This window comes from Styela clava, chromosome 10 (assembly GCF_964204865.1).
Source record: "Styela clava chromosome 10, kaStyClav1.hap1.2, whole genome shotgun sequence".
Lineage (NCBI taxonomy): Eukaryota > Metazoa > Chordata > Ascidiacea > Stolidobranchia > Styelidae > Styela > Styela clava.
In genome coordinates this window covers 18425953-18438178 of record NC_135259.1, presented here as the reverse complement: position 1 = coordinate 18438178, position 12226 = coordinate 18425953, and the positions used below count along the sequence as shown (strand labels likewise).

The window sequence follows — 12226 nt, the reverse complement described above, 5'->3', positions numbered from 1 at the left end:
ACCTTTTCGCTTTCCCGATTGCGATCTACCGCGAGAGCGCTCCGTTAACCCTCTCAAGATTCAGAAACGTAAAAACCGGCTCGGTTCTGTATAATTTTGCTGCTAAATATGACCATCCAAATAAAAGTTTATGAATATTTCTTTGTTCATACGTGACGCCATACAAAAACAGTCAAAAACAGTATAATATACCACGGCTTCGTCTTGACATCCATCCAGTAAGTAATGAACTTGTTGCGACCCTGCAGGTGGTCACGAGACGCGCAACAGTAGCATGGGCCGCAGAGATCTTTTCCAGGTGTTGCACAGCAGGATCTTGAGCCTAGTGCAAAGTTAACGACGACCTTGTCATTGTAACCCAAATTCATTTTGTTTGAGGCGTCGATCAACTACAGAGAGATTAATATGAAATCAGCCAACCAACAAAGTATTTTGATGTTTTTTGACAAGGAGAATAGGTCTTCTTCCGGATCAGATAAATCTCAAAAAGGAGACGAAGCGAGTACAAATAATGCAAATGTTAAACGAGCCAAGAAAAGAACATGCCAAGATACGTTAACTGTCACAAGAGAAAGCAAGAAGAAAAAGTTCGAATTTGTAAGGAAATACGATGAAAAATAAATGGAACTTGCTTTTACTGTAGCTCCTGGTAGTGAACAATCACCACGGCCTTTATGTTTAGTTTGTGCCCAAGTTCTTTCCAATGATGCTATGAAACCTTCAAAACTTGCTCGACATTTTCACTCAAAGCACAGCAATCTCAAAGGCAAGCCTGTTGAATTTTTTGAACGACTTCTCATCGACATGAACAACCAGAAGAAGCAACTGAAAAATATAACAACCTCAGAAAAATCTCCTCTTCGTGCATCATATCAAATTTCTCTTCAAATCGCTAAAACAAGAAAACCGTACACAATTGGGGAAGAGTTAGTAAAGCCGTGCATCTTATCTGCAGCTGAAGAGATTTTGGGCGCTGAAGCAGTTAACGGATGAAACGTGGTTGTGCAAGCTTGCTTATCTGGCAGATATATTTGGTCGCTTGAATGAACTCAATACATCCCTACAAGGCGCTTGCACTAATATTTTTGTGCTGAGAAATAAGACTGATGCATTCAAGAAGAAGCTGGCTATGTGGAATCGTTATGTACTCGAAGAAAATATAGTCATGTTCCCAACTTTGAACGATTATATGTCAAGTGTTGATGTTAACTTGAACGAATTGCGGAACAATTTTGATCATCATTTCCAGCAAAATGAGGATCCCCGACAAGGAAATCTTTGGATCAACAATCCATTTTACGAAGATGTGGATACATGTAACCTCAAACCTGATGAAAAAGAAAGTTTGCTTGAACTGTGTTGTGATTCTACTTTAAAGTCCAGATTTAAAAAGGAATCATTGTCACAATTCTGGATATCTCTTTATAACGAATACCCATCGCTAAGTGATCGAGCAATCAAACTGTTGTCCGTATTTTCAACCAGCTACTTATGCGAAAAAGTTTTTCATCCTTAGTTTTAATCAAAACGAAGCAGAGAAATCGACTGGACGCCGCTGCAGAGCTACGTGTAGCAGAAACTTCTTTGATTCCTCGTTTGCATCTTATATTAGAAACGAAACAGCAGCAAAGTTCTCATTAAAGTTTAATTGTATTTAATATTTTTTTTTTCATTCAAAAAGTTTTCTGTGTGCCTTTATTACGTATAATGGGTGCCCAGCACTGCATTTTATCACGCTAATATATTACGTTATTGTTTTGCTATTGTTATGTTCCACCCGTTTCAATTTTTGGCCGGTACATTATTTGAAAGATTTTTTTTTATCCAAAAAGTTTTCTGTGTGCCTTTTTATACGCGTAATGGGGCCCAGCACTGCATTTTATTACGCAAATATATTACGTAATTGTTTTTTTATTGTTATGTTCCATCCGTTCCAATTTTTGGCCGGTACATTATTATTTATTTGTTTTTGTTTTTTTCATTTAAAAAGTTTTCTGTGTGCCTTTTTACCTAGAAACATAGTGAGTGCCCGTCAATGCATTTATTACGAAAATATATGTTACTATATCATTTCAATTTTTTGCCGGTCCGCGAGTACATTTTGTTCAATTTTACCGGTCCGCCAGGTTGCAAAGGTTGGGAACCGCTGCCCTAGACCATCTGGGATACGCATTCATACGCTAATAAATATTTTAAAAATGAATAGGTGTTAACTTATTTTAGCACCACTGAATTAATATCAATGTAGTTTAAAACGCTTTATGTATTTCTGCCTTCTGTATATAGACTATAGTGTAAAGCTCCCATATTCATTTAATAGAGTTTCGCAACAAAAATTGACAGATCTTTTCTGGATTAAAATGTTCCCATACAGGGAATCAAACCCGGGCCGCCTGGGTGAGAGCCAGGAATCCTAACCCCTAGACCATCTGGGATATGAATTATTAGGCTGATAAGTATTTTAAAAATGAATTAGTGTTAACTTATTTCAGTACCACTGAATTAATATCCATGTAGTTTAAAAACGCTTTATGTATTTCTGCCTTCTGTAAGCAGCTAATTTATTCATTTTGCTACCATATTCTTTCTTCCATCATTTACTTCCTGGCGTTTCGAAACGAACACTGACAGATCTCTGCTGAATAAAAAGGTTCCCAGACCGGGAATCGAACCCGGGCCGACTGGGTGTAAGCCAGGAATCCTAACCCCTAACCGTTGATAAATATTTTAAAAATGAATTGGTGTTTTACTTATTTTTGCACCACTGAATTAATATCCATGTAGTTTAAATCGCGTTATGTATTTCTGCCTTCTGTAAGCAGCTAATTTATTTATTTTGCTACCATATTCTTTAGTCGCTTTTTGCATATAGACTGTAAGGTGAAACTTCCATCATTTACTTTCTGGCTTTTCGAAACGAACACTGACAGGATCTTCGCTGGATAAAAAGGTTCCCAGACCGGGAATCGAATCCGCGCTGCCTGGGTGAAAGCCAGGAATTCTAACCCCTCGACCTTCTGGGATATGAATTCATACGCTGATAAATATTTCAAAAATGAATTAGTATTAACCTATTTTACTACCATAAATATTTTTAAAATGAATTGGTGTTAACTTATTTTAGCACCACTGAATTAATATCCTAGTAGTTTAAAACGCTTTATGTATTTCTGCCTTCTGTAAGTACTAATTCATTTATTTCGCTACCATATTCTTAATAGTCGCTCTATGTATATAGACTATAGTGTAAATCTTCCATTATTCATTTCCTAGAGTTTTGCAACAAAAACTGAACAGATTATTGCTGGATAAAAAGGTTCCAAGACCGGGAATCGAACCCGGGCCGCCTGGGTGAAAGCCAGGAATCCTAACCCCTAGACCATCTAGGATATGAATTCATACGCTGATGAATATTTTAAAAATGAATTAGTGTTGACTTATTTTAGTACCATCTGGGATATGAATTCTTAGGCTGATAAATATATTTAAAATGAATTAGTGTTAACATATTTTAGTACCATATGGGATATGAATTCTTAGGCTGATAAATATTTTAAAAATGAGTTAGTTTTAACTTATTTTAGCACCACTAAATTAATATCCATGTAGTTTAAAATTCTTTATGTATTTCTGCCTTCTGTAAGCAGCTAATTTATTCATTTCACTACCACATTCTTAATAGTCGCTTTATGTATATAGACTGTTGTGTAAAGCTTCCATCATTCACTTCCTAGCGTTTCGCAAGAAAAACTGACAGAAATTTGCTCGACAAAAACGTTCCCAGACCGGAAATCGAACCCGGGCCGTCTGGGTGTCACTACAAACCTATGTTACAGATTAACAAATAGAATTGATAGCTCAATAGTATTATATTGCAACTTAACATGTCCTAACTCCCGTCCGTCTCTGTGGCGCAATTGGTCAGCGCGTTCGGCTGTTATCTCACATTGTGAGGGTTACCGAAAGGTTGGTGGTTCGAGCCCACCCAGGGACGTTATCTTGTTCTATACTGTATTTTTACAAAATTAATAGATTGTAATTTTTTTCTCTCTCTCTCGTTGTGTTCCCTTGGGAGAAATCCACTATTTTTGAGAAATAGTTCGTTAACTTCACTTCGTTAACAATTGTTAACTTATTTTAGCACTACTGAATTATTATTTAAGTAGTTTACAACGTCAGTATTTAAAACACTTTATGTATTTCTGCCTTCTGTAAACAGCTAATTTATTTATTCTGCTACCATATTATTAAGTCGCTATATGTATATAGACTGTAGTGTGAAGCTACCATCATTTATATTCTGGCTTTTCAAAACGAACACTTACAGTATCTTTGCTGGATAAAAAGGTTCCGGACCGGGAATCGAATCCGGGCCGCATGGGTAAAAGCCAGGAATCCTAACCCTTAGACCATCTGAGATATGAATTCATAAGCAAATACCTATTTTAAAAATGAATTACTGTTAAAATATTTTAGCACCACTGAATTAATATCCGTGCAAGTTTCATCATCAAATAAAATGTCACTAATGGCCCACTCGAAACGTTCAAGTTTTGCTACCTTATTTTTAAATCGCTTTATGAATATAGCCTGTAGTGTAAAGCTTTCATATGTATTTCTGCATTCTGTAAGCAGATAATTTATTTATTTTGCTTCCATATTCTTTCTTCCATCATTTACTTTCTGGCGTTTCGAAACGAACACTGACAGATCTTTGCTGGATAAAAAGGTTCCCAGACCGGGAATCGAACACGGGGCGCCTGGGTGAAAGCCAGGAATCCTAACCCCTAACCGTTGATAAACATTTTAAAAATGAATTGGTGTTTTACTTATTTTTGCACCACTGAATTAATATCCTTGTAGTTTAAAACGCTTTATGTATTTCTGCCTTCTGTAAGCAGCTAAATTATTTATTTTGCTACCATATTCTTTAGTCGCTTTATGCATATAGACTGTAAGGTGAAACTTTCATCATTTACTTTCTGGCTTTTCGAAACGGACACTGACAGGATCTTTGCTGGATAAAAAGGTTCCCAGACCGGGAATCGAATCCGGGCCGCCTGGGTGAAAGCCAGGAATTCTAACCCCTCGACCTTCTGGAATATGAATTCATACGCTGATAATTATTTTAAAAATGAATCAGTATTAACCTATTTTACTACCATAAATATTTTTAAAATGAATTGGTGTTAACTTATTTTAGCACCACTGAATTAATATCCTAGTAGTTTAAAACGCTTTGTGTATTTCTGCCTTCTGTAAGTAGCTAATTCATTTATTTCGCTACCATATTCTTAATAGTCGCTCTATGTATATAGACTATAGTGTAAAGCTTCCATTATTCATTTCATAGAGTTTTGCAACAAAAACTGAACAGATTATAGCTGGATAAAAAGGTTCCCAGACCGGGAATCGAACCCGGGCCGCCTGGGTGAAAGCAAGGAATCCTAACCCCTAGACCATCTGGGATATGAATTCATGTGCTGATGAATATTTTGAAAATGAATTAGTGTTAACTTATTTTAGTACCATCTGGGATATGAATTCTTAGGCTGATAAATATTTTTAAAATGAATTAGTGTTAACATATTTTAGTACCATATGGGATATGAATTCTTAGGCTGATAAATATTTTAAAAATGAGTTAGTTTTAACTTATTTTAGCACCACTAAATTAATATCCATGTAGTTTAAAATTCTTTATGTATTTCTGCCTTCTGTAAGCAGCTAATTTATTTATTTCGCTACCACATTCTTAATAGTCGCTTTATGTATATAGACTGTTGTGTAAAGCTTCCATCATTTACTTCCTAGCGTTTCGCAAGAAAAACTGACAGAAATTTGCTCGACAAAAACGTTCCCAGACCGGAAATCTAACCCGGGCCGTCTGGGTGTCACTACAAACCTATGTTACAGATTAACAAATAGAATTGATAGCTCAATTGTATTATATTGCAACTTAACATGTCCTAACTCCCGTCCGTCTCTGTGGCGCAATTGGTCAGCGCGTTCGGCTGTTATCTCACATTGTGAGGGTTACCGAAAGGTTGGTGGTTCGAGCCCACCCAGGGACGTTATCTTGTTCTATACTGTTTTTTTACAAAATTAATAGATTGTAATTTTTTTCTCTCTCTCTCGTTGTGTTCCCTTGGGAGAAATCCACTATTTTTGAGAAATAGTTCGTTAACTTCACTTCGTTAACAATTGTTAACTTATTTTAGCACTACTGAATTAATATTTAAGTAGTTTACAACGTCAGTATTTAAAACACTTTATGTATTTCTGCCTTCTGTAAGCAGCTAATTTATTTATTCTGCTACCACATTCTTAAGTCGCTATATGTATATAGACTGTAGTGTGAAGCTACCATCATTTATATTCTGGCTTTTCGAAACGAACACTTACAGGATCTTTGCTGGATAAAAAGGTTCCGGACCGGGAATCGAATCCGGGCCGCATGGGTAAAAGCCAGGAATCCTAACCCTTAGACCATCTGAGATATGAATTCATAAGCAAATACCTATTTTAAAAATGAATTAATGTTAAAATATTTTAGCACCACTGAATTAATATCCGTGCAAGTTTCATCATCAAATAAAAGGTCACTAATGGCCCACTCGAAACGTTCCAGTTTTGCTACCTTATTTTTAAGTCGCTTTATGAATATAGCCTGTAGTGTAAAGCTTTCATATGTATTTCTGCATTCTGTAAGCAGATAATTTATTTATTTTGCTTCCATATTCTTTCTTCCATCATTTACTTTCTGGCGTTTCGAAACGAACACTGACGGATCTTTGCTGGATAAAAAGGTTCCCAGACCGGGAATCGAACACGGGGCGCCTGGGTGAAAGCCAGGAATCCTAACCCCTAACCGTTGATAAACATTTTAAAAATTAATTGGTGTTTTACTTATTTTTGCACCACTGAATTAATATCCTTGTAGTTTAATTAACACTTTCGATGCCAAGATCAGTTTTTTCAATTTTACCGTTCCGTGCCGAGGTGAAAACGAGAGAGTTCTCTCCTATTCATTCTCTCTCGTATTTAGTTTTTGATTCATCGGGAAAGGGGCGAACCCAGCGGTGTCATCAGTTATCGTTCATTCCGGCACTTCAGTCGTAGGTGAAAGAACTCACCTACACACGCGTATCTTGTCGGAATTGCTCTCTCATGCTATTATAACATAAGTTGATGATAACTTGTCTTGATCTCTCATTGCGATAAAGATTCAATTCGAACATTTTATTCAGCAATCAGAATCATTTTATTATACGAAAATATCAAATTTGAACAAAGAAAACAAAATCGTTTACTAGCATAAAAATATATCCTTCATTCGCTATATATTCCAATAACATTAATAATGGCCAATTATTGTCACTCACAAGGATAACATATTGCAAAATAAACAAAGTAGTCACATTGCATATTCATACAACTGTAACTGTAGCAAAGTTAAAATCCAGGTGCGTTAGCGCCAATCGGACTCCGCACATATTTTTTATATTTCTATTTGCGATTCATCGGCCAAGCTAGATATGTTGATAGTTTAGTGCATGGTAGACGCTAACTTCACCAAACCATAATTCGAATGAGGCAACATATTGACTACGTCTGTGATTCCATAGCGTTTTTGACAAATTCCTCGATTGATGTATTATTTTATGCACCACCATACTGCACATTAATTTTTTATAATGAATTCCGATATGGAAGCTCGATAATAAATTTACTATGTTCGTATGTTTCAAGTACATATGTGTTACAGTTGTATGAATATGCAATGTGACTACTTTGTTTATTTTGCAATATGTTATCCTTGTGAGTGACAATAATTGGCCATTATTAATGTTATTGGAATATATAGCGAATGAAGGATATATTTTTATGCTAGTAAGCGATTTTGTTTTCTTTGTTCGAATTTGATATTTTCGTATAATAAAATGATTCTGATTGCTGAATAAAATGTTCGAATTGAATCTTTATCGCAATGAGAGATCAAGACAAGTTATCTCCAACTTATGTTATAATAGCATGAGAGAGCAATTCCGACAAGATACGCATGTGTAGGTGAGTTCTTTCACCTACGACTGATGTGTCGGATAATACCGAAACATGCGTAATACATTTCAGGTGCGTTTGTATCTTAGTATTGCTCCTGAGTTTTCGTCGGGCGCTTCCAGATTTGGTGGGTTCAGTCAGTAAACGTTGAAATTCGAAGTCTTTACTTGCCTCGGCAAACATTTCATTCAATCTGGTATTTATAGCGAGCAAATACTTATTTGTGTGGATATTTGAACTAATATTGGCGTGCAAATGAAGTATTTCCAAATGCAATTTCAATATTCATTATACGCATCCGGTGTCTCTAAGTTGACATAATAAAAAGGTTTAAAGCTTCATCGAAATTCGTCAGTTGATCTGTCAAGAACACGATTTTCCGAAATTGTCATCTCACGCAATTTGCTACGCAAGTCTTCTCGACTGCACGTAGTCCCGTCTTCGTGGCGCCAGACACGTGATCGCTATTGCGTAGCTACGTAATCAGTACGCCATGGCTGCTTATTGAACTTGTTCATCCGACACAAAGTCGTAGGATTGCATATTTTGCTATAATTATGGTTATACAATAGCTACGGAAGTAATTCAATATGAGCTGAAAGCATACGAGGGGCTCTGTGTTATTGGTAATATATTTCCCACTAAATTACTATATCATGGATCATATCTCACTGACAAGTAGAAAAATATATGTTCCGAATAATATCAATTTCTCACTTTATTATTTCAAAATGTAACATTTCACCTCTCAGGACGATAAAATTTGCTTTCGTTGCAGATGTCCGTCAATCCGTTACCCAAAAATGATAAAAAATTAAAAAAACGTTCAAAAATACCAACATTTTGAATCATTTCATCGTCCTGCCAATAAGACGACGATCATGCATATAAAAATATTCGAATTATTTCCCGGTTTAGTAATGTTTTTCTACATCTTCGTAACATGATTGATAATATTATCATCTCTCCTCACACCTTTCAATCATTTCACCGTAAAAAGTTGAAACCGTGTGTTGGCGTCAGTCGGTCTCGTACAAATTTTTGATGATAATTTGCGGCTAATATGTACCTCGGCCATGCTAAATAAGTTGAAAATTTACTTCATGGCAGACCCTCCTTCCATCTTGGTATTTCTTGAATGACGCGATTGGCTGACGACGTCATTCTTTCCCCCCAACTTGACAACAAGAGAGAGAGAAGAAAAAAGACGGCAAATATCTGAACTTGACCTTCTTCTATCTATTAAACTTTTTTCTTTTCGAATGACGTATATATACGTCATTTTGCATTGATGGCACGGAACGGTTGGCGCCAAATGACGTATATATACGTCCTTGGCATCGAAAGTGAACGCTTTATGTATTTCTGCCTTCTGTAAGCAGCTAAATTATTTATTTTGCTACCATATTCTTTAGTCGCTTTATGCATATAGACTGTAAGGTGAAACTTCCATCATTTACTTTCTGGCTTTTCGAAACTGACACTGACAGGATCTTTGCTGGATAAAAAGGTTCCCAGACCGGGAATCGAATCCGGGCCGCCTGGGTGAAAGCCAGGAATTCTAACCCCTCGACTATCTGGAATATGAATTCACACGCTGATAATTATTTTAAAAATGAATCAGTATTAACCTATTTTACTACCATAAATATTTTTAAAATGAATTGGTGTTAACTTATTTTAGCACCACTGAATTAATATTCTAGTAGTTTAAAACGCTTTATGTATTTCTGCCTTCTGTAAGTAGCTAATTCATTTATTTCGCTACCATATTCTTAATAGTCGCTCTATGTATATAGACTATAGTGTAAAGCTTCCATTATTCATTTCATAGAGTTTTGCAACAAAAATTGAACAGATTATTGCTGGATAAAAAGGTTCCCAGACCGGGAATCGAACCCGGGCCGCCTGGGTGAAAGCCAGGAATTCTAACCTTTAGACCATCTGGGATATGAATTCATGTGCTGATGAATTTTTTGAAAATGAATTAGTGTTAACTTATTTTAGTACCATCTGGAATATGAATTCTTAGGCTGATAAATATTTTTAAAATGAATTAGTGTTAAAATATTTTAGTACCATATGGGATATGAATTCTTAGGCTGATAAATATTTTAAAAATGAGTTAGTTTTAACTTATTTTAGCACCACTAAATTAATATCCATGTAGTTTAAAATTCTTTATGTATTTCTGCCTTCTGTAAGCAGCTAATTTATTTATTTCACTACCACATTCTTGATAGTCGCTTTATGTATATAGACTGTTGTGTAAAGCTTTCATCATTCACTTCCTAGCGTTTCGCAAGAAAAACTGACAGAAATTTGCTCGACAAAAACGTTCCCAGACCGGAAATCGAACCCGGGCCGTCTGGGTGTCACTACAAACCTATGTTACAGATTAACAAATAGAATTGATAGCTCAATTGTATTATATTGCAACTTAACATGTCCTAACTCCCGTCCGTCTCTGTGGCGCAATTGGTCAGCGCGTTCGGCTGTTATCTCACATTGTGAGGGTTACCGAAAGGTTGGTGGTTCGAGCCCACCCAGGGACGTTATCTTGTTCTATACTGTATTTTTACAAAATTAATAGATTGTAATTTTTTTCTCTCTCTCTCGTTGTGTTCCCTTGGGAGAAATCCACTTTTTTTGAGAAATAGTTCGTTAACTTCACTTCGTTAACAATTGTTAACTTATTTTAGCACTACTGAATTAATATTTAAGTAGTTTACAACGTCAGTATTTAAAACACTTTATGTATTTCTGCCTTCTGTAAGCAGCTAATTTATTTATTCTGCTACCACATTCTTAAGTCGCTATATGTATATAGACTGTAGTGTGAAGCTACCATCATTTATATTCTGGCTTTTCGAAACGAACACTTACAGGATCTTTGCTGGATAAAAAGGTTCCGGACCGGGAATCGAATCCGGGCCGCATGGGTAAAAGCCAGGAATCCTAACCCTTAGACCATCTGAGATATGAATTCATAAGCAAATACCTATTTTAAAAATGAATTAATGTTAAAATATTTTAGCACCACTGAATTAATATCCGTGCAAGTTTCATCATCAAATAAAAGGTCACTAATGGCCCACTCGAAACGTTCCAGTTTTGCTACCTTATTTTTAAGTCGCTTTATGAATATAGCCTGTAGTGTAAAGCTTTCATATGTATTTCTGCATTCTGTAAGCAGATAATTTATTTATTTTGCTTCCATATTCTTTCTTCCATCATTTACTTTCTGGCGTTTCGAAACGAACACTGACGGATCTTTGCTGGATAAAAAGGTTCCCAGACCGGGAATCGAACACGGGGCGCCTGGGTGAAAGCCAGGAATCCTAACCCCTAACCGTTGATAAACATTTTAAAAATTAATTGGTGTTTTACTTATTTTTGCACCACTGAATTAATATCCTTGTAGTTTAATTAACACTTTCGATGCCAAGATCAGTTTTTTCAATTTTACCGTTCCGTGCCGAGGTGAAAACGAGAGAGTTCTCTCCTATTCATTCTCTCTCGTATTTAGTTTTTGATTCATCGGGAAAGGGGCGAACCCAGCGGTGTCATCAGTTATCGTTCATTCCGGCACTTCAGTCGTAGGTGAAAGAACTCACCTACACACGCGTATCTTGTCGGAATTGCTCTCTCATGCTATTATAACATAAGTTGATGATAACTTGTCTTGATCTCTCATTGCGATAAAGATTCAATTCGAACATTTTATTCAGCAATCAGAATCATTTTATTATACGAAAATATCAAATTTGAACAAAGAAAACAAAATCGTTTACTAGCATAAAAATATATCCTTCATTCGCTATATATTCCAATAACATTAATAATGGCCAATTATTGTCACTCACAAGGATAACATATTGCAAAATAAACAAAGTAGTCACATTGCATATTCATACAACTGTAACTGTAGCAAAGTTAAAATCCAGGTGCGTTAGCGCCAATCGGACTCCGCACATATTTTTTATATTTCTATTTGCGATTCATCGGCCAAGCTAGATATGTTGATAGTTTAGTGCATGGTAGACGCTAACTTCACCAAACCATAATTCGAATGAGGCAACATATTGACTACGTCTGTGATTCCATAGCGTTTTTGACAAATTCCTCGATTGATGTATTATTTTATGCACCACCATACTGCACA

The 12226-nt window shown here is 35.9% G+C and overlaps 3 non-coding genes and 1 pseudogene across 3 annotated transcripts; all 4 read left to right on the top strand.

The window, feature by feature from the left end:
• Nucleotides 1-621: 621 nt before the first annotated feature.
• LOC144428040 (zinc finger MYM-type protein 6 pseudogene) lies at nucleotides 622-993 on the top strand (annotated as a pseudogene).
• A 2909-nt stretch (nucleotides 994-3902) lies between these two features.
• Nucleotides 3903-3994, top strand: Trnan-guu (transfer RNA asparagine (anticodon GUU)). The gene is given in 2 exon segments: nucleotides 3903-3940; nucleotides 3959-3994. It is a non-coding gene; the product is annotated as a tRNA-Asn (tRNA).
• Nucleotides 3995-5982: 1988 nt separating this feature from the next.
• Trnan-guu (transfer RNA asparagine (anticodon GUU)) lies at nucleotides 5983-6074 on the top strand. The gene is given in 2 exon segments: nucleotides 5983-6020; nucleotides 6039-6074. It is a non-coding gene; the product is annotated as a tRNA-Asn (tRNA).
• A 4450-nt stretch (nucleotides 6075-10524) lies between these two features.
• Trnan-guu (transfer RNA asparagine (anticodon GUU)) lies at nucleotides 10525-10616 on the top strand. Its single transcript is given in 2 exon segments — nucleotides 10525-10562; nucleotides 10581-10616. It is a non-coding gene; the product is annotated as a tRNA-Asn (tRNA).
• The last annotated feature ends 1610 nt before the right edge of the window (nucleotides 10617-12226 follow it).